The sequence below is a fragment of the Diuraphis noxia genome, unplaced genomic scaffold, assembly GCF_037042655.1.
Source record: "Diuraphis noxia isolate RWA-SAM2 unplaced genomic scaffold, SU_Dnox_SAM2 contig0001, whole genome shotgun sequence".
NCBI classification, from domain to species: Eukaryota; Metazoa; Arthropoda; class Insecta; order Hemiptera; family Aphididae; genus Diuraphis; species Diuraphis noxia.
Genome location: NW_028301711.1, coordinates 98,717,844 through 98,739,627, shown reverse-complemented (window position 1 = coordinate 98,739,627; position 21,784 = coordinate 98,717,844). Strand labels below are relative to the sequence as shown.

At 30.6% G+C, this 21,784-nt stretch overlaps 1 long non-coding RNA gene and 1 pseudogene across 1 annotated transcript; one reads left to right on the top strand and one right to left on the bottom strand.

The window, feature by feature from the left end:
* Positions 1-6,445: 6,445 nt before the first annotated feature.
* LOC149062710 (uncharacterized) lies at positions 6,446-9,935 on the bottom strand (annotated as a pseudogene).
* Positions 9,936-14,432: 4,497 nt separating this feature from the next.
* Positions 14,433-14,949, top strand: LOC149062709 (uncharacterized). Its single transcript, XR_016189328.1, has 3 exons — positions 14,433-14,547; positions 14,607-14,654; positions 14,717-14,949. It is a non-coding gene; the product is annotated as an uncharacterized LOC149062709 (long non-coding RNA).
* Positions 14,950-21,784: the final 6,835 nt, after the last annotated feature.

The window sequence follows — 21,784 nt, the reverse complement described above, 5'->3', positions numbered from 1 at the left end:
AATAATTAAAAAGTAATTTTATAATTTTAAAAATATTAAAATTTTTGATTATCATTATAATGATAAATTTTTTAATTTTAGATTTTATAAAACTCTAATTTTGTATTTTTTTTTTCATGTTTTTGATTAATTAAATTAAAGAAATATTAAAACTGCTCTAAAATTAACGATTTAATGTATATGAATAAAATGTGTGTATACATTAAGACTATAAAGTAAATTTAAATTACACACTTACATAATGTTGGTTGGTAGGGGGGTCGTATTAAAAAATAAATTATTTTGGGGGGTCGTGGATCAAAAAAGGTTGCGCACCACTGATTTAGATAACACCGAAGTTGATGCGCAGGAAACTGAAATTCAACCTTCAGAAATTGAAGCTGAACCACGTTCTACGTCACAAAATATCCAATCAAATAAAACAAAACTGCAAAAGAAACAAATCTTGAAAAGAAATTTATGCAATATTTAGATGCACAAACTCAAAAAGAAATTTTTGATGAAAAACCAGATGAACATCAACATTTTTTTCATTCTTTGTTACCCATTATACGAAAATTTAATGACGACGAAACACTTATATTCAGAACAGAAGTACTTAGAATTGCACAAACAATAAAACAAAATCAAATTTCATCAGAAACACTCCAACTACAACACACAGCGTCAGTACTTCCCACACATCATCCACAATATTTATACCAAGCAAGCCCTTCGTATAGAATGTACCCAAATAACAATCAATTTGTATCTTCACATAGTCCAAGTATTCAACATCAAACTGTATTACAACATATGAATTTTCAACACAACACATCTGCACAGGGGTCACCTAACTATCCAATCCGCTCAACTCATCAAAATTATGCATCTAGTCATCAACCAATTGTGTCCAATCAGAACGATACATCAAAATATTTTAGTGCCATACAACCTATATCTACACCACATTCGAGTGTTGTTTCCCCTTCGTCATCAAACTACACAAACATCGAATCTCCTGAAGATTTGCAGCCTCGTTCACGTTCCGAGTCACAGTCTTCCTTCATAAACGAGTTTCTTATATAGCTATTAATTCTCAGCATCCACGTATCGACTTAATTTAGGGAAAAGTTCATGAAATATTGAATTAAAAAAAGTTAAAATGTTGTTTTTGTTTACTTAAAAGTTATGTTTTTGAGTTTAGTTAGATACGTTTTTACAAAGATTAAAATTTTTTGTTTAACTTTATTTTTACTTGTTTTCATTTGTTAATAAAATGGTAAAATTTGTTGCTAAAAAAAGATTAAAAATATTATATTTACCTCAAAGTGACTGCTAATTTTTCAGCGGGAGTGATAGATTTTCGCATATTTGTGTCAGTTTTTGTCCAACAAATGTTGTAAGTAGTTAATCATATGCAGAAACTGACATACGCAAATAATTAAAAAATTTTCTTGGATCTCTCCTGAGACCGTGAAAATTTATTGTAAATGCGCCTTCTGATAGACGAGTACTTAATAAGGGATGAACCCAAAATTTTCGATTTTGCTGTTTATTTTCTTTTTTTTTTACTAGTAAATTATAACCCATATAGAGAGTTACAATGTTATCCATTGCAGTATTTAGAAATATATTAAATTATTAAAAAATTAAAAATTAAAAAAGACTGTATCACAACACTGTATGTGCAGATGTGTGTCTCGTGCAACTATAGAATTACAAATGCCAAAATTACATAGTATCGTCCGATAAATATCGGTCATGTGTTCTGCCAACTATAGTATCGTACGATAATATTTCCGTGCGATAAATTAATCGTACGATGAAATATCGTTCGTGTGTAACGGCCCTTAGATGCTATACACACAATTGCTTATGCTGATAATACTGATCCACACACTGCATCTGATGCAAGAGCGCTAATTATAAATTGGACTTCATATGAAACTATAATAACAGCGTTTCTTTTTCTCCAACTGTTCAGTTCAACAACTCCAGTGTCAAAATATTTACAAACAAAAGGATTAGATTATATTACTGCGTGGAATAAAATAAGTCATATCATGAAAGTATTAAAAACTATGTCTGATATAAAAAATTACAATGATCTCAAACAACGAGTTTCTATTTTTATAAAAACTATGACTAAACGAACAGAGTCTCTTGAAAATATTTTTATATAAGACGAATTTCCTGTTCAAAGACAAAAGAAAGTAAAAAGAATATCTGGAGAGTGTGCTTTTGATTCTGCTGTAAATTTATCATCTGACCAAAAATATCATATAAATGTATTCAGAAGAATTTATGATTTTACGGGAATGGCTATGAATGAGCGATTTGGAAAAAATAAAAATCTAATTAATGCTTTAGCTTATTTAGATCCACGGCGATTTGACGAAATTAAATCTAATTCAATTTGTCTGATTGAAAGTTTGAAGTTTTTAGCTGACAAAGTTAACCTTAAGTATGAAGATTTACAAGAAGAACTTTGTCATTTTGCACGTTCTTATAAAACTATTAAAAAATCCTCAAAAGCACTTTTTGAAAATGTATCCGACTATAAAGACGACTTAATAACAAATGAACCAGTAAATAGTGAACAAATCGAAGATGAAAGTAGTGATGACAACAATGGTGATGATAAATCTTTCGACTTTTCTAAATCTACAATTTAAAAAAATGATTGCTAAGAATGCATACCATGCGTTTTTAAATTTTTACAAAAATATAATTTGCATTCAGCAGCGTATTCAAATTTATATATATTAACTCTAGCTTGCACACAAACAAATTGTGAAAGGGCATTTTCCAAGTTGAAAATTATAAAAAACAGATTACGTTCAACAATGGAACAAGATTTATTAAACGCGCAACTTTTTCTAAGTATAGAAAACGATTGTTTGCCTGATACAGAAAGTATAATTGATAAAATTTCAGAAAGTTCTACAACATTTTCAAAATTATTACATTTTTAAAAATTATACATTTTATATACACAAATATAATACAAGATGTTTATTAATAAATTGTTTTCAAAAGATAAAAATGTAACTATTATAAAAAAAATTAAATTTATTTTACACTATTAAGATTAAGTTTATACAGTCCTATTGTTTAAAAACTGAAATTCTTCTTATTTAAGAAAATAAGTATGTACTATAATGAATACATTAAAAAAAATTGCTGAGAATAAAGTAGAAAGTGCATTATATGTTTTTTATTTTATAGAATGTTGATAGGGCCCTAAAAATGTTTTTGCACCCCGGGCTTTTTTATTCCAGTCCGCCACTGGGTGTACCTATAGAGTATATTAGCGTAATTGTATTTGTAATTTTTATCATTAATTATAATTAGAGCCCGGAATTATATTCTTTTGCATATCTTTTTTGAGTCTATACAGTCAGACGGGGGTTCGAAATCTTTACGAATCATGAAACAGGTGTAATAATGGCAAAAGCTTTTTTTTGCATATTTGAGAATATTTCGTATAATAAAGAATATTAGAGAATATATCGATTAATTTGTATAAATGTTCGATATTTTTGGTCGCAGTGACGTAAATAATATAAATTATATTATGTCCGATAATAGTGATCATGATATATCCTACGTAATAATGTGCTGCAATCCAATGTAGGTAGTATATAATAATATGATAACTGATTTGCTATATGCTACTGTGACTTCAGTTGACGTCGAACGTTCTTTTAGTATTTAGTACATTTAAAAACATTTTGACTGGCCGTCGCACAAGTATATGACACCAGAGCACATGGTACAAAATATAGTTATCAACTGTTTCCAAAAATTTTCTTAGTTAAAAATTTAAAATAATTAATTATTAAATATTATTATTAATAATTTAATCAAACTTTTCTTAACATGAAGTATTTTTTATTGTGTACCTATTTTTCTTTTTCTTTTTTATTCGTGGTAGGTACAGCTTCAACTGCTAAGGTTATTAGCTTGTAGCAAAATTAGTATTTAGTACATAGTAAAATATGGTTATACAATAGGTTCTTAAATTAGATTATACATATCATTATACATATTTGTTTTAAAAATGTAATTATTTTGTTGGTGTTGTCATAGGTAGGGCTGAGGGCTTCAAAGAGGTTGTCGGGCAGTGTACCTATTTTATATAGTATTTATTTCAGGTTTTTGTATTATTTAATTATTTTGCATATTATGTATCTGTGGCTACAACACGTTTAGGCATTTTATCCCAAATTGCGACACGTTTGGGCACAAAATCACAACACGTTTGGACACTATTTTATTCTAATATTACAACACGTTTGGGCACTATAGTTTTTAGGTATCTATTCTATGTATATAGTATATAGTAAGTATATATGTATTATGTATATAGATGTGTAAAATATAAATATATAGTGTATACTGTATATACCTTTAATCAAGCGCGACGGCCCGTTTCACATGGACGCGTATCGTACGCGACGTATCATCTAGCATTATACGCCTAGACTATAGGTCTAGCATTCTTACCACCTGAACAAGTTGATGATGGTTTTGCTGAGCTCATTTCTATAGCCCCTACAGATAGCCATACGTTTACTGATTATATTTTAGAAAATTATATTAATAAAGAGTCTCAATTTCCACCAAATATTTGGGCAAAAGCTCCCATAAATAATACTAGGACAACTAACGGGCCAGAAGCTTTCCATAAACATTTCAATGCACAATTTTACCATCCACATCCAAACATACACCATGTAGTAGACGTTCTAATTAACATTCAGGCAGAAACTGCATTAATAATAAATAGTATAACAAAAATTAATTCAATTACACTAGAAAAGAGGCTAAATTTAAAAGGAAATTTTTGATTGATAATTGGAATGCTTATGACAAAGAAGACATAACACTAATTGAATATTTAAAAATTTTGGGAATTCGTTATCAAGGAAATAAAATATAAATATTATAATTACATAATATATTACTTTTTTTTCTTTAAAAAATACTAAAACTTGATACCTTCATTATTTTTCATTATTTTTATTACTGTTTTTATTTAATACGAGTATAGATAACTTACGTATTTTATAACACTTTGTAGCTACATTATTATTTATTTTATTTGTACTTATTTTATTTTAATTATTTTACAAAATAAATAGTAACTAACACTTTATAAAACTTGTTACCTATAGGCTATAGGTATTATTTTGATATATATATATTATGCATGTATGTACATATTTTATATACTTCTTAAACAAAGGTATATACATTTTACATTTTAGTGTCCAAACGTGGTATCTTTTTTGGGATATAGAGTGCCCAAACGTTGTGTGGATTTTGAATACTAAACAGGTAAAAATGCCCAAACGTGCTGCAGCGGTATCTTGTATCTATTTATATTAGTTTTTTTATTATTTGCTTAATTTTGTTGCATATTGAGAATATATTAATAAAAAAAGCTTATTTTTGGCATATTTTATTATGATTTTTAAAGAATATTTTCAACTTTTTAAGAGAATATTAGCATCTTATTTTGGCTATTTTTAAAGAATATAATTCCGGGCTCTAATTATAATATATATTGTAGACATTGTAGGGATAGGGTATTAGAGTTTTTCTCGTTGTAACCGCTGTAGCTATTGTTATGGTAATCGGTCAAAAAGTCCAGTATAGAAAAAGTTGGACAAAAAATCCGAAAATACAAAATTGTCTTATTTGTCGTAATTATGTATGGAACATTTCTACCGAATACTAGAAACCAGATTATGATGAACCATATATGCATATCCATTAAAAATAAATTTTTTATTTTCTTTTATTTTAAAAACTTTTATTTCAACCTCCATCTCGACTAAATAACGTCTAGGGTTACACTAACTGACAAATTAAATTTATAATTCACGTCCTCTACGTCCCCATGAAATCGATTATATAATATATCGATGAGATAAAAGTAGGTAAATGATATAATAGGTACCTGTATAATATTATAATCGTGGTAATAATATTGATTAACGTTATTGAAGCATGTAGGTATAATAATATTATGGTAGATAAACTGTAGACGTACGGCTACGATGAACATTATAGATCCATGGTAGTCAGAAAAAAAAGCCACGGAAAAAAAAGTCAAATTACAATAATTAAATATACTTATTCGTGATAGAAAGCAAATATAGGGGCTTTTTAGTAAACTGTGTATGCTGATAACTGATAATAATCAATTTCACATTGCAATTATTGAATTATTAAATATTTACTGTTTTAAATTTGTAGAAATCACGTCAATTACAAACATTGTTTTTTCAAAATTAATTACATATACTTAAAACTATTCTGTTTTCTAATTGAAAATGAAACATTATTGCGTCCAAGTATACCAAAATACAAATTTTACCATTTTGTAGCCTAAAATTATATTTTGAAACGTCATTAGAAAAAAATGTATTATTATATATATGTCATAAACGCTTTACCTTTCTTTTGCAAATGACAACCTTTCTTCTAATTTTTTATATTTAGTTTTCATCTTTTGTGGCCGATTGTAGTTTTTTGTGCTATGAGGTCAAGCTCGAAGTTTATTTGTTGGTTTTTTAGCTCTTTGATTAAAATAAATATGTTTGGCTTTGGTCTACCAACAGCTTTGTTATGAGATGCATGCCATCCTTCAAGGTGGTTTATAGTCCTTGCTCCATCTGTATTAAAATGATTTCACATATTTCTATTAAATAAACAAATATCTGGATTCAAGTATGTTTCGGTAACATAATTTAATAATTTCAGCACACCTAAAATAATAATAGTAAAAAATTAGGTTTGGCTAATATAGTTCTAATAAATTACGTAAAAATTATATTTACTTTCTGACTGTGGTGCTTCACTATGAATTTCTGTCCAACAATTATCAATTTGTTCCATCGGAACTAAGGCTAATGAACAAAGACGATGTCGTATATACGAGGCGTGTCCCAAAAGTAAGGTCTCCATAATTATAATAATCGAAATAAGCTTTATTCAAAATATTTTTTACATGGTTATATATACAGTACTTATGAATTATTTTTCCACATAATCGCCATTTACTTGGATGCATTTTTCAAGGCGCTCTGGAAGTTTTTGTATGCCAGCCTCATAGAAACTCGCCGCCAGCTCCTTATTTAGGTATTGGGTGACTTCTGTCTTCACTTCTTCATCTGTCTCTAACCGTTTCCCTCCCAAATGTTTCTTTAAGTTCAAGAACAAATGGTAGTCGGACGGGGCAAGATCTGGACTATAAGGGGGATGGGAGATCACATCCCAACCAAACTTTTCCAAGAGTGCTTTTGTGTCACGGGCAACGTGGGGTCGGGCATTGTCATGCAATAGACAAACACCCTTCGTCAGCATGCCTCGTCTTCGATTTTGGATGGCTCTGCGAAGTTTTTTCAAAATCTCACAATACGAAGCTGCATTAATGGTTGTCCCAGTTGGCATAAACTCAATCAACAGAACTCCTTTCCTGTCCCAAAAAACAGTGGCCATGATTTTTCGAGCAGATTGCGTCACTTTAAACTTTCTTTTTTTCGGTGAGCGAGAATGTCTCCACTCCAGTGACTGTTGTTTGGACTCAGGAGTGAAATGGTAAACCCATGTCTCATCACCCGTTACTATGGAGTCTAAAAAATCCTCTCCTTGTTCGGCATAACGAGACAAAAATTCTCGAGAAGTCTCAATGCGTTGGCGCTTATGGTCCTCGGTCAACATTTTAGGCACCCACCGAGCACAACATTTGTGATAGCCCATATCATTAAAAAACCTTTGAATGGTGCTTTTTGACAACTCAAATCTTTGTTCGAGATCTCGAACCGTCACTCGTCGATCTTCACGAAGCTCTCTTTCAATTTGTTCTTTCAACTCGTCTGAAATCGAAGGCCTTCCACTTCTTTGTTCATCATGAACTTCCGTCCGACCTCCTGAAAATTCTCTACACCACTTTCTAACATTTTTTAAAGACATGCAACTCGTACCATATGTTTGACAAAGTTTTCGATGAATGGATATTGGTGTTTCACCCGTTGAATGCAAAAATCGAATAACGGCGCGAAGTTCGCATTGAGCATACACGGGAATAGAGGTGGCGGCGGCTGACATAGAAACGTCCATCTTAAACGCGTGTCAGACGCAAACTAAACATCGGATCATTCGGATCTAGTTGAGCCGCCTCTCGTTGGAAAGGGTACGACCGACCCTATACAACAGTGTTACCAAATTTTGAAAAATTTATTTATTTATGGCTCTAGGAGCATGGAGACCTTACTTTTGGGACACGCCTCGTATGCACCTTTCGATGATATACCTCTATCGACACTTGAGTTACCAAAAGACCATAAATTAACCGGTTACAATTTGGCTCTCGAGAAAGACGATATCGCTACCTTACTGTTTAGACTTTCAATCCTCAACGACCATAAATTAACCGGTTACAGATCAGATTTGAAAGAATACAATTAACGTAGGACTATACCTTCACCGTTTAAGCCTTAAATCGTCAACGACCATAAATTAACCGGTTACAGATCGGATTCAAGGAGTAAGGTAGAATTGTGTGACCTCTCAAACAAAACATAAAATCTTACAGGTCGGAACACTTTTATTAAAACAAAACAAACATAAAATAATAATAAAACACTGACAAGTCCAGATGGGTAGCCCGTACTATCGTTTCACATATAAACGTACGATCGTAGTACCAGCGTTCTCGCCTAAACACTCAGCGACCCCCGGACTCTCCTGTGCCTGCGCGTACGGCGGTGTTATATATAGAATATAATTGTCGCCTCAGCACATTTTGCTTCCTCGGCCCGACCTATGCTAGCAATTTATAATAAAAATATTCCCACTTATATTACATATGTATTAAATAATTTTATTCCGATGACTGTCTACAATATACGACAACGACGGACAACTATTTTAATACCATCTTCATGTGTATAATCATAAACTAATCCCAAACTTTGAACTTTACGCCAAATAGATTGCCCAAAGTGAAATAAACACCCTTTTACGGGTTTATCAGAACCAAATCACTGTCGAATAGAGACGATCATTCCAATTTCAAAATCTATTTGGAAACTCTAATTCATTTTTTAATGCCACTTCTTTTATTATTTCAAACATTCTTGAATAATTTGATGTACTTTTATTGGGCAATAATGCGTAAGCCTAAGAAGTATATTCTATTTTCAGATTTATTCGTTATTTTAAATAAAATTTTAAAATAAAATAATAATTACTAGAGGTATCATCAATCCTACAACAAAGCAGTGTAAGGTATAAATTTGTGTAGATAATTTCGGCGCTGATTTAAAGTGCCATCCATAAAAACTATATTACCAGAACAAAGACGACGTAAAAATCCTTCCGTACCAAATATAACGATTTTATTATCCATGCCATCACATCCTGTGATAATATTATTATGTATTAGTAATAGTATATAAATAAATAATTTAGTATAAATACCTAAACGAAAATCTTTTCCGTCATTCGTTGATCATCAGTCACCTTCAATATTTAATTCAGACAGCTTTTTGGGTAACGTTGGCATTAATTTCATACGTTTTCTGTATGCCGAACTTTTTACACTAGTATAAATTGGTATAGCGTCATTTACTTCGGCTTCCGTAGAACCTTCTGTCCTGAAGCCATAATTAATCTTCGGATTTCATTAAATTTCTGTGTTATAGTTTTTGTGGGATTTATTACCACTTCGTCCTATATTGTTAAGTTATAACACGTTAAAACTCAAACTTTAAATGGTTATAAAAAAATGTGACTATAATATGTATTTTTAATATTAATTTTCAACTGTGTATAATAATTCGTGAAAAAAATTTTATAAATTAAAACAAACTCAGTTTAAACTTATTCCGAAAACCGCGTTCAGCCAATTGGATGTCGGCGAATCGGACCTGAATCATCACTACGCCGATGTATTAAATGTTAATAACACAATATCACATTATTCTCAAGCTGCCTTGAAGATGCCAACATAGGGTTGTCGATAAGAATTCGTTTGTAAAACGGAACAATCAATTTTGAATACTTCCGGGAAAATATGTTTGGGAGTGTTTATAAAATAAAATATCGCGTCAGCTGCTATATGATACCTACTAGTTAAGATTTAACTAAATTTATTGAAATCATAAAAATAGATTTCACTTTTAAATATAACGGAAAAACTACTGGCCACTGCTCTCCCTCACCTATCTTCTGTCATAACACATAAGTAACAAGTACCTAAATAAAATAAAATACTAATACCTAAAACTCGATGAATAGTTTAATTCCTTATTATTTATTTATACAAATCAGAATAAAATTCAAAGTGAAAACAAAATCCAAATTGAAAAATATTTTTTATTGATTTTATGTTCCAACTGATTAGGTAAAGGTAGTGTTCAGTTTTGAAGAGAAAAAAAATAAGATTAATATCAACATTTTTATTTAGCTTTTTATGATTCGCTTTTATACCTACTGAGTGAAAAATTATTTATCCAGAATAACTTAATTTTTTTTACAAACTTCAAATAATTTAACAAGGCCTTAAATAGCTCAAAAATAGTCAAAATATTTTGAAAATATCATCGTACGTCATGAGACTTAATAAAATAAATATTTGGTGAAAATATCAAGTGTCTTCGGTCGTTTGGTTTTTAGTTGCAGATTACATAAAAAAAAAATCGATTCTTTTAAAAATCGTATATGCGTAAAAATTACCATTTTTTTCACTTTTTTTATTATTCAAGATGCTTTCAAAATTTAATTTATACTTTATAATTTAATTTATTTTAATTTATTATGTCATAATGGGAAATTTTTTGCCGGAACCTTTTTTTAAGTATGAGTATGTAACTAATTTCGGACTAATTTCTAATTGTACAAAAATTTGGTCGTCTGTTTCTAAAATTTTTACCCCCTCACTGATCTTAAAAAACAAAATCCATTCCCTAGTTTCTCATAAATCTGGTTGCTAAAGTAAAATCTAGTGAAAATCAATTATTGCAGTTTCAAGTGTTTCAACTGTTAAAAAGTTATTTAATTTTTAAATTTCTCATTTTGTATTTAATTTGAATTACATTTCCAAAAGGAAAATTATGAACGTCAAAATATTATGTGAACTTTTCGTATATAAATATATATATATATATATACACGACACATAGCCATATTATCAAGACCAAATACAGGCAAAGATCGTTCAGTTTCGTGGAGACGGCCAATATGACAGCATTGACAGCGGGTGGCCATATATTGTTGTGAAATGTATAGGCATGCATTGCTGTAAAACTTAGTTTTGGGTGGTCTCCGGTTCTTGGAAACAACAATCATTTGAAATACACAATTGAGCTCACAGGGCACAAAATTATACAATGAATGTATTGTCTGTTGAACGGAGACTTACTGGTCGACCAGCTGTCATTCCAGGAGGTTATTTTTAAGAGCCTCAATCAATATTTAATACTGTTTACAATAAAAATAAAAATGATATATAGTATACAAATTTGGCACAGGTTTTTATTTTGCACCTTCGTTGAAATGCGTTTTATTTTTGATACTAGCTGCCATCGGAAACTCGCTGTCCTGAAACTCGGGGTTCCGTGAGACTCGCTGTGAGTGGTTGGTGTTGGCTGGAAACGATAATGACGTAGTTTATTTTTTAACAAAAAAAATGAATTGTTGGTTGAAAAACAAAAATTGTCTATGTGATAAGGAGTTTTGATAAGACTCGGTGTTGGTGATCACGTTCCGAGGGCGGGAAGTTTGAATTTCGAGTTTGAGTGTCTAGATTTCTCACATTGCCCACGGAAGTCGGCAATTGAATAATACGGCCTCACGTCACATGTCTGGTGCTTTTTCGTATGTTAAAAAAAAAGTAATTTTGAAGTGTCTAGCAAGTCAGTCAACACAGATGAACATCGATTAATTTTCAAGTAAGCCACTCAAGTTGGACAATGTGCTACATCAATTCAAGTATGGTATGGCTAAGTGTTGGTGATCGCGTTTCGAAGGCGGGAAGTTTGAATTTCGAGTTTGAGTGTCTAGATATGTCACATTGCCCACGGAAGTCGGCAATTGAATAATACGGTTCCACGTCTCATGTCCGGTGCTTTTTCGTATGTTAAAAATAAAGTAATATTTTGAAATTCATTTTGAAGTGTCTAGCAAGTCAGTCAACACAGATGAACATCGATTAATTTTTAAGTAAGCTACTCAAGTTGGACAATGTGCTACATCAATTCAAGTATACAGACACGACGATAAGTGGAATTAATATTTAGGGAATACTGAATAGGTATTTTAGTATAAGGCGGATTTCATAGACATTCAAAAATCATGTTATGCGTGTAGTCGTGTAGATAGTAAAGTTTTATGGTATAATGTTAAGTTATATAAAGAATGATATTTGATCGAACGGTGTTTAATGTTTTTCTATACATAAATATATTGTTATCCAAGGCGTGTTTTACGACACGGTCTTTGTCTATCTCCCGTATCGGCCATATCCACTATTGATCTCTGTCATACGCACCTTTCGTTTAATCGCGCAGTTATTGTATGTAACCAATTTAGAAGAGTGATGGAAAATACTTTTTTGGCAACAGGCTATGTGATCGGGAGACGTAAGACTAATTTCATTTAACAATCTAGCGGTAATCGAGTAAGTAGACCTTTGTTGATATTAAATATTTGTTTAAGGTACTTTTATATATATATTAGATTTGTCTCACGTTTTTTTTTATTTATTTTCTTTTTTAAATACTTTAAAATAATTTTAATATTTAATATGATATTCTATCCCAGAAAATATTCGATAACCATTTAGTAGAATATCGTAAAGTTGAAAGGCCTTTTTCGGCACATGTGCGTTTGAATCAATGTGAATTTTTGTAGGTATTCCTTTAAGTTAACTCAAACACGTAACACTGCTGTAAAGTAATGTATGAGAAAATCTTTTTATTTTTTTTTTTAGTTATTGCACTATGCACTGTGCAGTGGTCATTGCAGGCCACGTGTTCAGTTTTTTGTTTTTTATTTATAATAATTTATAGTGATTTATAATTTCATAAAATTTGGAAAAGTTAAAATATTCGTGCGATATTCAAAATCAAAATTTTAAATCTTCTTCGTAAATTATCGTAAAGCAGAAATCCTTTTCCTACGTGTAGAACGGTATCCCTTTACGTAACATGCACTGGTATGTATAATTATTTCTGCAGAAATGTAAATTGTTATTGAAATCGCTAATACTCTATATATGTGGTTACAATCACAAAAAAACACGTGTTCCAGGTTGTTTTGTTTTTGTAAATTCTTAATGAATCGTGTTTTTTAAATGATTGTAGGTATCACAGTCTCTAAAATTGTGTGTAGTACGAAAAATTCAGCGTGCAGTACGAAATTTAAAAGTGTGTTATTCACATTAAACCTTTATATAATAATATATTCTATACAATTTTAAAATAATAATATTAATACAGGATATCAGAAGGTTCTTCGACCACAAAGAATAAAAAAAAACTATAATTCACATACCCCATAATCCAATAATCCATATACCTAGGTAATTTAAATTTATTTTTATTCATTTCTGATATTATGTATTATTATTTTCATGCATTTTGTACACTTAAAATGATGAGTTTTATGTAAAAAAAAATTTTTCAACAAAAATTCTATTTCACAAATTTGTTTAAAGAACCTTTAAATTTGTTAAATAGAAATTCTACTTTATTTAAATAAAATTATTTATTGTAAATACGTATTAATATTAATTGATAGGTTGATAGGTACTATGTATAATTTAAATTTGACTGATTTGGGACTATGTGTGTATTGTGTAGTACGAAAATTTGGATATTTTAGGGACTGGAAGGTAACCAAAATCAATAATTAAAACCACTCTGTATAGTCAAAAGGTTAGGTTTATACCGTTAAAACTATTGGTCACTATAATTTTACTTAAATTTAATAAAAAAAAAAAAAAAAAAAAAAAAAACGAATCTTAGGGGCCATAAAATTGTGGCTCTTGGGTTAGAATTTTATAGTAACATCGCTGCGCTGACAGCCTCTTAACTCGAAACACGTAACGTACTAACGTGTACTTATACGCAGAATAGTTTCTATGGAAAAATAATTTTTTGTGGAAGTCACTGCATATGTAATGTGTGTAGTTTGTCGTTGTAACAGGCCACGTGTTCAGTTTATTTCTCGTTAATTCATAATAATGTGTAATTTTATAAAAATTTTGTAGATCTGTAGATGAAAACATTTCTGTAATAACCAGAGTCAGTGTGTAGTAAGCGATTTGTTGAAATGCTGTATAGGTTCTTAAATGTTGTAATGCAATCCTACACGTCACAGAAGTAGAATAATTAACTGCGAAAATTATTCATTAAAATTTTTTTTTCTGTTTTAGAATGAAAGTCGTTCAAAACTTTAAATTTTTTGGGAAGGGTGTACAGGTGTACAATGCACCTATATACTCTTCCAACCCTGGCCGCCGCCTGCAAGGAGGAAAAAAAAACCTCAGTGAGTAGACTCGTACCAAATACAAATTTCGATCTAAACATTGTTTATTTGTGTTTCAGGATGTTTTAGGTGTAAGAGGAGGGGGCACATAGTGCGGAATTGTTTTGGTGAGTATGTGTGATATTCTACCACGACCTGCAGTTGTATTTAATATTAATCATTTTTACAGCACCACCGACTCCTGGACGGCAATCTGTGCCGCCCCCTCCCGCACCCCCATCAACACCACCACCAAAGCCACCACAGCCACCAATTGTCACTGAAGACCCCGCCGTGTCTTCAGTGACAGATGGAATAGCGGCGGTGGAGGTGAAGGGTGATGTAAGTATCTAATACTAATTTTAAATAGTTGCTGACGAAAATGCTAATTCAATACATTTTATAAATTTCAGAGCATGGAAACATCCAGTAAGTTTTCAGTTGAACAATATTAGTTAAATACAATGTTTTGTAATATTAAATTAAGAGGACGTTTCACCCGCATGTGTTGTCTCCGTCTTACAAGTGCGTAACATTGCAAAAACTGTTTTGCGCGGGAAAGAACAGAGAAAGATACAGTTATAACTAAGAAACGAAATTTTCACCACATAAAAAGGTGAATTTTGTCTGTGCAATATCGTTTTTATTTTTTCGATATCACTTATACAACAAAAATTCTTATTGTTTTATAATACATTAATTTTGCGTTTTTTAAGCATGAATAACTTTTTTTGTAGTTCTGATATCGAAAAAATAAAAACGATATTGCACAGACAAAATTCTCCTTTTTATGTGATGAAAATTTCGTTTCTTAGTTATAACTGTATCTTTCTCGGTTCTTTCCCGCGCGTAAAAGTTTTTGTAATGTTACGCACTTGTAAGACGGAGACAACACATGCGGGTGAAACGTCCTCTTAATTTTATTTGTTTTCAGCTCAACAATAAATTTTTTTTTCAAATTATTTGGTTTTTTGTTGTTGTTTTTGTTAGTTTTTACTCTTTGTGAACAGATATATATCCATAAGATAATATCTATAATGCAGTGGCGGCTCGTGGGTGCTGGTGATGGGGGTGCGACTTTAAATATAATACATTAATGCCCTGCCCTCTAGTCATAGATATAACAAATTGTCAAATTAAGTATAATGAAAATAATAAAATGAAACATTTATTATAACATTATTTGACATGTTGAAATAGGTAATTAAAATAAAAAAATAATAAATTGTTCACTTACAAGTTATAAGATGTATGCAATGACGACAATCTTAGCCGTTTCCTACTAGTCGCAGCCTCGCAGGCCGCAGAAGAAAATAGAAATGAAAATAATATTATAATTATATCATGGACGACGCTACCAGTCGTCAAAAACGCGTATATAAGACCGCAGTTCAAATGTACACGCATGTATACATGTATATATTATTTTATTATTAAAGTGTCATAAATAATAAAAATGTTTCAAGATAATAATCGACAATAACAATAGCGATTAGCAACCGATAACAACGAGCGTATACGGTTAATTTTAAAAATAAACACTAATATTTTTCTTTATGGACGACGCTGCCGATCGTCCAGACCCCGCAATAAGTTCGCAGCTAAAACGTACCCGCACGCACACGACTGCGGTGCCATCGGTTATAATGTACGTATTCAGAATTACGTCTGGACGACGCTGCCGGTCGTCCAAATCCCGCAATAAGATCGCAGCTTAAACGTACCCGCACGCACACGATTGCATTGCTATCAGTTAAAATGTACGTATTCAGAATATTACGTCTGGACGACGCTGCCGGTCGTCCAGACACTGCTCGTGTGTGCATGCGTACCAGCGTACCCATATGCTCCTGGTATCTAAGGGAAACAAATTTAATGTTCGTATACGACAAAATATACTAGAAATTTAAGTTAGGTCTTAATAAAAATTATTTTTTTTAAATTATAGAATTAAAAAAAAAAATAAATTTTCTTCTTTTAATTAATTTTAGTAGGGGGTGCGATCGTCCCGTCGTCCAAGCCACGAGCCGCCACTGCTATAATGTGTGGTGTGTATTAAATCGAAAGGCAATGTAGGTACGCAAATGTATATCGGAGTTTTGATCTTTGTGATCAAGCGTTTGTTCTTAAAAAGTTATGAAGTCACTCAACAGTTGAAAAATGAAGGGTAGAAAACTGTATGTTTACTCTCTTTTTCATTCGGAAAAAAGGTTGTGTACACAGTTGGAAACTTAAAACTATTATAATTAAAGGTTACAAATCATGGCATAGGGTATCATCATTGCATTAAAACAAATATAATCCGATTAATATAATTATTACGTATCTTAGTGTCTTAGTGATCTAATGTAAATAAAGCAACAGGTAATTAGTTTGTACTGGCGGTAGTAGGTAATTCATGAAATTTTTTCATATTAAATTGTATTATAAAGTTATTCATTAAAAAATAATGTCGAGTTTATGTTATATGCATGTAACAATAACACAAACAACATATTAAGTTTGTGGTATATTATATATGTAGAAAGTTATGAATACAGTTTAAGTCAAATAATATGTTAAATATTAAATAGTGAGTTATTCATACTACATTTTAATGTTTAATCAAACATTATGTGTAGTAATCAAATTAATGAATCAACATAAATTCTTTTAATTAAACTATTACATTGAAATGGTAATTTTTCTGTTTTTTTTTAACAAACATAAAATATGAATTAATAAAGTAACAGTAATTCACTGTGAGTGTATAATACAAATTGGATTTCAAACATCATAGCATAAGATTACAACGTTATCAATTTATTAAAACTTACAAATCTTCTTAATAAATACAATGTTACATGTTCAGTTGTCTTCAAAATGTATCATACAGATAGACATAGACAATATGGCTTGACGTTGCACACGACGGCGTCGTTCCGCAAACCTAAAGTCGCCCTCTCCACCACAACACCATACGATAAATTTATGATAGCGGATAATATATTAGGAGTATACCTATTATCTTCACTATACACAGGATAGTATTATAAGTATGAATAGTATGATAACAATCGTAAGTAATGGACCGATATTATATAATGTACATACTATACAGTATCGGGAGAGTTAAATAACACTAGGTGCGCTGTTATCGCTTTGAAGATGGCCACGAAAGCAGGATAAAATTATTATCAACACCGCACGTACATACTGAATAATATAATGTTTATAATTTATAAAGCACTATTTTCAAAACGAATGTGAATGTGTGAATTTTACAAAATGCGAATCAGTTTAAACGATATTTTTATGTACGCCAAGTGTACTAGCAGTTCAAGAAATTTGATAGAAGGCGAACAAGTCATCAATTCCAACCATATTGTGTGTGTGGTAAAATTCAAATTGAAAATGTAAATTCCAAATACTTTTAATTTAATGTGAACAGGGTGATATCTTGTTTTGTTAAAATAAAATATTTTCTCTTTTGTTTAGAACGCTAATACTACAACTATAAAAAGTTTAGTTATTCAATCTTCTAATTTATCTGAAAAGCCTCATGAGATAACTGGTCAACTGTTAATGAAAGGGAATTTTATTGCAATTATTGATTTTGTATGTACATGTAAGGCTGGTGCTTCTGAATGCTGCAAACATGTAGTTGCAGTACTTTTACATCTTAACAGGTAAATTAAACATGGTGAATTATTAGTTTTAAACACCACTTATTGCCTATTAAATAATGTTAATTGATCATAATAAGTAATTATAAAAAACCAAATTATTTATTATTATTAATTAATTTATATTATTTTTTTTTATGTTTGTTTTAGAAACCATAGAGATATTGAAGATATTCAAACTTTATCTTTGACAGATGTTAAATGTCAATGGTCAACGCTGAAACACCGTTCTTTGGAGCAATAGAAACCAGTTCCAATTAGTATTTATATATTTTTTACTTTATTTATTTACTAAATATGTTCCTGCATGACTAGCTTAGGTTTTATCACCATTTCTTCATTAACAGGCGAATATTGTTGTGTAAAAAATGCTTGCCGCATAGCTTGTAATGTTTCTTCTACATCAAACTTTGGCAATCTAATAAGGTATAACTTGTGTGATTGTGAATTTAATTGATGATTAATAAAAATTGCCTGCAACTATTATTAAGTATCAATTCAAGGTGCTCTTTTCATCTTATAATGAGCTTTTACACTTTCAATTTATAAATTAGATTTATACTTATGAGTGGCATGCTATGCTCAGCTTTTTCAAATTGTGTTGAAGGACTGTATTTTGTTTTGTTGAAACAATAGTCATAGACACAAATTCACATAACATAATATTGTATGTACATGCAAAAGGTCATGGTGTGGGGGATATGTCATCCCCCCTTGTGAACACTCTCTGGTACTTAGGTATTTTATATTTATGTTAAAATAGTTATTTTGATATTGTTGTTTTAGAAGTGAATTTATATCTGTTAGTGCGAATTCTGCAATAGCCACTCATAATTAAGGACGCGGATGTTATAAATCTAAAGAGCAAACTACTGAACTTATTCTTAAGAGTTCTAATTTATTTCCTATAACTGAACATAAATTATTAACTCAAGTTCAAGAATATCCAGTATTAAACTTGGGAAGTTGCTGTGAAAAAACTTGGTCTGCCTTAGAAGAATACAATTTGGACTACATACGTATTACATCCGAAACAGACAAATCACTTTGGCATAAAGTTCACCAGTTTAGAATTACAGGTAGTAGATGCTATAAATTATATACATTCAATCAGCGACCTAAAAGTGATGAAGAATGGTCTCAACAAGCTATTAAATATTTTTGGCCAACAATTTTCAGCAACAAATATGTAAGACATGGGATTCAGTATGAAGCAGTTGCAAGGGAGTTATATGAAAAAAAAACTGGTAAATTAGTAATGCAGTGTGGCTTTATAACTTCTAATAAAGCAAGATGGTTAGGTTATTCACCTGATGGAGTTGTTTTAGATAACTTAACAAATACTCCTATTAAATTGCTAGAAATTAAATGCCCTTTTATACTAAAACATTAGGATCTTTAGATTTATTAAATTCTATAAAGTTCATTGTTAAAGATACAAAAGACAATTGGGTTATTAAAAAAAAAAACATGCTTACTATGCACAGGTACAGTTGGGTATGGTAATGTTAAATGTTACTAGTTGTGACTTTTTAATTTACAGTAGTTTTGATGATGATTATCATGTTATACCAGTCGATAAGTGCGAAAACTTAAGTGTGAATTGTGACTTATAATAACTATATAGTTTTATTTTACAAGACAAGCATTTTGGCTTTTGAGCTGGTATTTCAGTGCAATCTAAGACCACCCTTACATTAGAAAAGTTTTTGAAACAAAATGGAATATTGGACATTATTTCATCTTTTGAGGGCCAGTAAATCAAATGTTCAAATATTGTACCAAGTAGCGGTAAAATAGTTAAATAAATTTGTCTACAAGTTGATACACTAATATTTTGAAAAAAAAACCGATAAAACAGAAAAAGAAAGATCTTGTTTTAGTTTCATAAATACAAGAACAATTCTTTCTTTAATACTTAATTGGTGAGCTCTGACATCTGGGTATTGCAAAGAAAACAACTCCACTATTTTATTGAGTATTTGTTGAGAAGGGATTCCTGTCATTGTATTCAGCTTTTGATTTGAATCTAAAAGTAAAATAAAATGAGATGATAGATCACCACTACACACTTGGGCACTGAAGTCTCTTGTATGAGTGAAATTAAATTCTTGAACTTCATTAGTTAGGTTTTCTGGAGCACTGTTTAATTTGTCTTGAGTATCATTTTCTTCAATACATTCAGCAACAGGGTCTTCTGAACTTACAAAATCCAAACTTTTGATTTGCTACATTAAATATATTATGAAGAAAAGAAAATTAACAAAAACAATTCAAGTATTTTGATAACTTAAAAATTTAGTTATAACTTATAATATATTATAGTTTAATTAAATTCAATGTTGTTTACCTCAATTATAGTGACTGATTTTTTTAAAGTAAGTCTTTTTTTTAGGAGAGGATCGTTTCATAGACGAACATAATATATTTACAGCTGATTTAGGAAGATTTTGAGTTGGTACTGAAGTTTTTAATAAGCGTCTTGATACCTTTGTAACACCTAGAATATTATGTAATTTAAAATTTATTTGATCCTACAAAAACTATATCACACAAATCTTAGATTTTTAAGATATTTTGGTATTTGGTGAAAATAGACAAACCTGGAGTTGATTTATAAAAATCTTCAATGGTAAAATGTTTAGAACACACTTTTAATTTTTTTTTCAATGTTTTTTTTATCCATTCGCAAATTAATGGCCCAGGCTCTTCGTCGATCAATGTATTCAATTATTCCATTTTTATTCGTCCAAGGTACATTACATTGTTTTTCCTTAGGGAACCAATGAAAACTTACTGATTTGTCTTCGCAATAATAAGTATTACTGTTGCCGCCATAAATTAATATAATATAATATATTAAAATACTATCGGTTACGGAGGAACAGCCGATCGACACAATCACACACATACACAAACACTCGCGAGCACCAGCCGTTATTTTTATATTTATTTTGTTTTAATTATATTTTGTGTCTTGTGAATTATATAATATTATGCGAATCTAGTATCGGCGCGTTATCTACTGCCGCCGGCTCACCGGTGCGCGCAGCTTAACACGGCCGCCGCAATTTTGTTCTCCTCCGTCCGTCGTCGTGATGCTAGGCCGTTGCGAATAATATATTCTTTTTTTATGCACGAATTGCTATTTCTTGTTATTAACTTATAATTATTTTTTGTCATATTATTATGCCTTTTATATTTGTTGCGTGAATTTATATACGCGTAATCGCCATATCTTTTACTTTATATTATATACGTGTGCGACATTACTAGTCATTAATTTCATTGTAATTATATTATATTTATTGGGTGTGAATTTTATTTAGTGTATATAGGCTTAGGTAGCAGCTGGCCAGCAGTGCACCGACAAGCCGTGAGTTATTGTTTATTGTTATTTATTTATTATTATTATATTATTAAGTATTGTAACATCTATTCTGTTGAGCCAAAAGGGCTATGTATTTTTTATATCAATTACCCGAGCTTTCAGCTCTAACAGCTGTTTTTATATATTATAATTGTGTTATTGAGCCAGAAGGGCCTTAACTACTTTTTATTATTTATCATATACCTGTATACTAATATTTTAT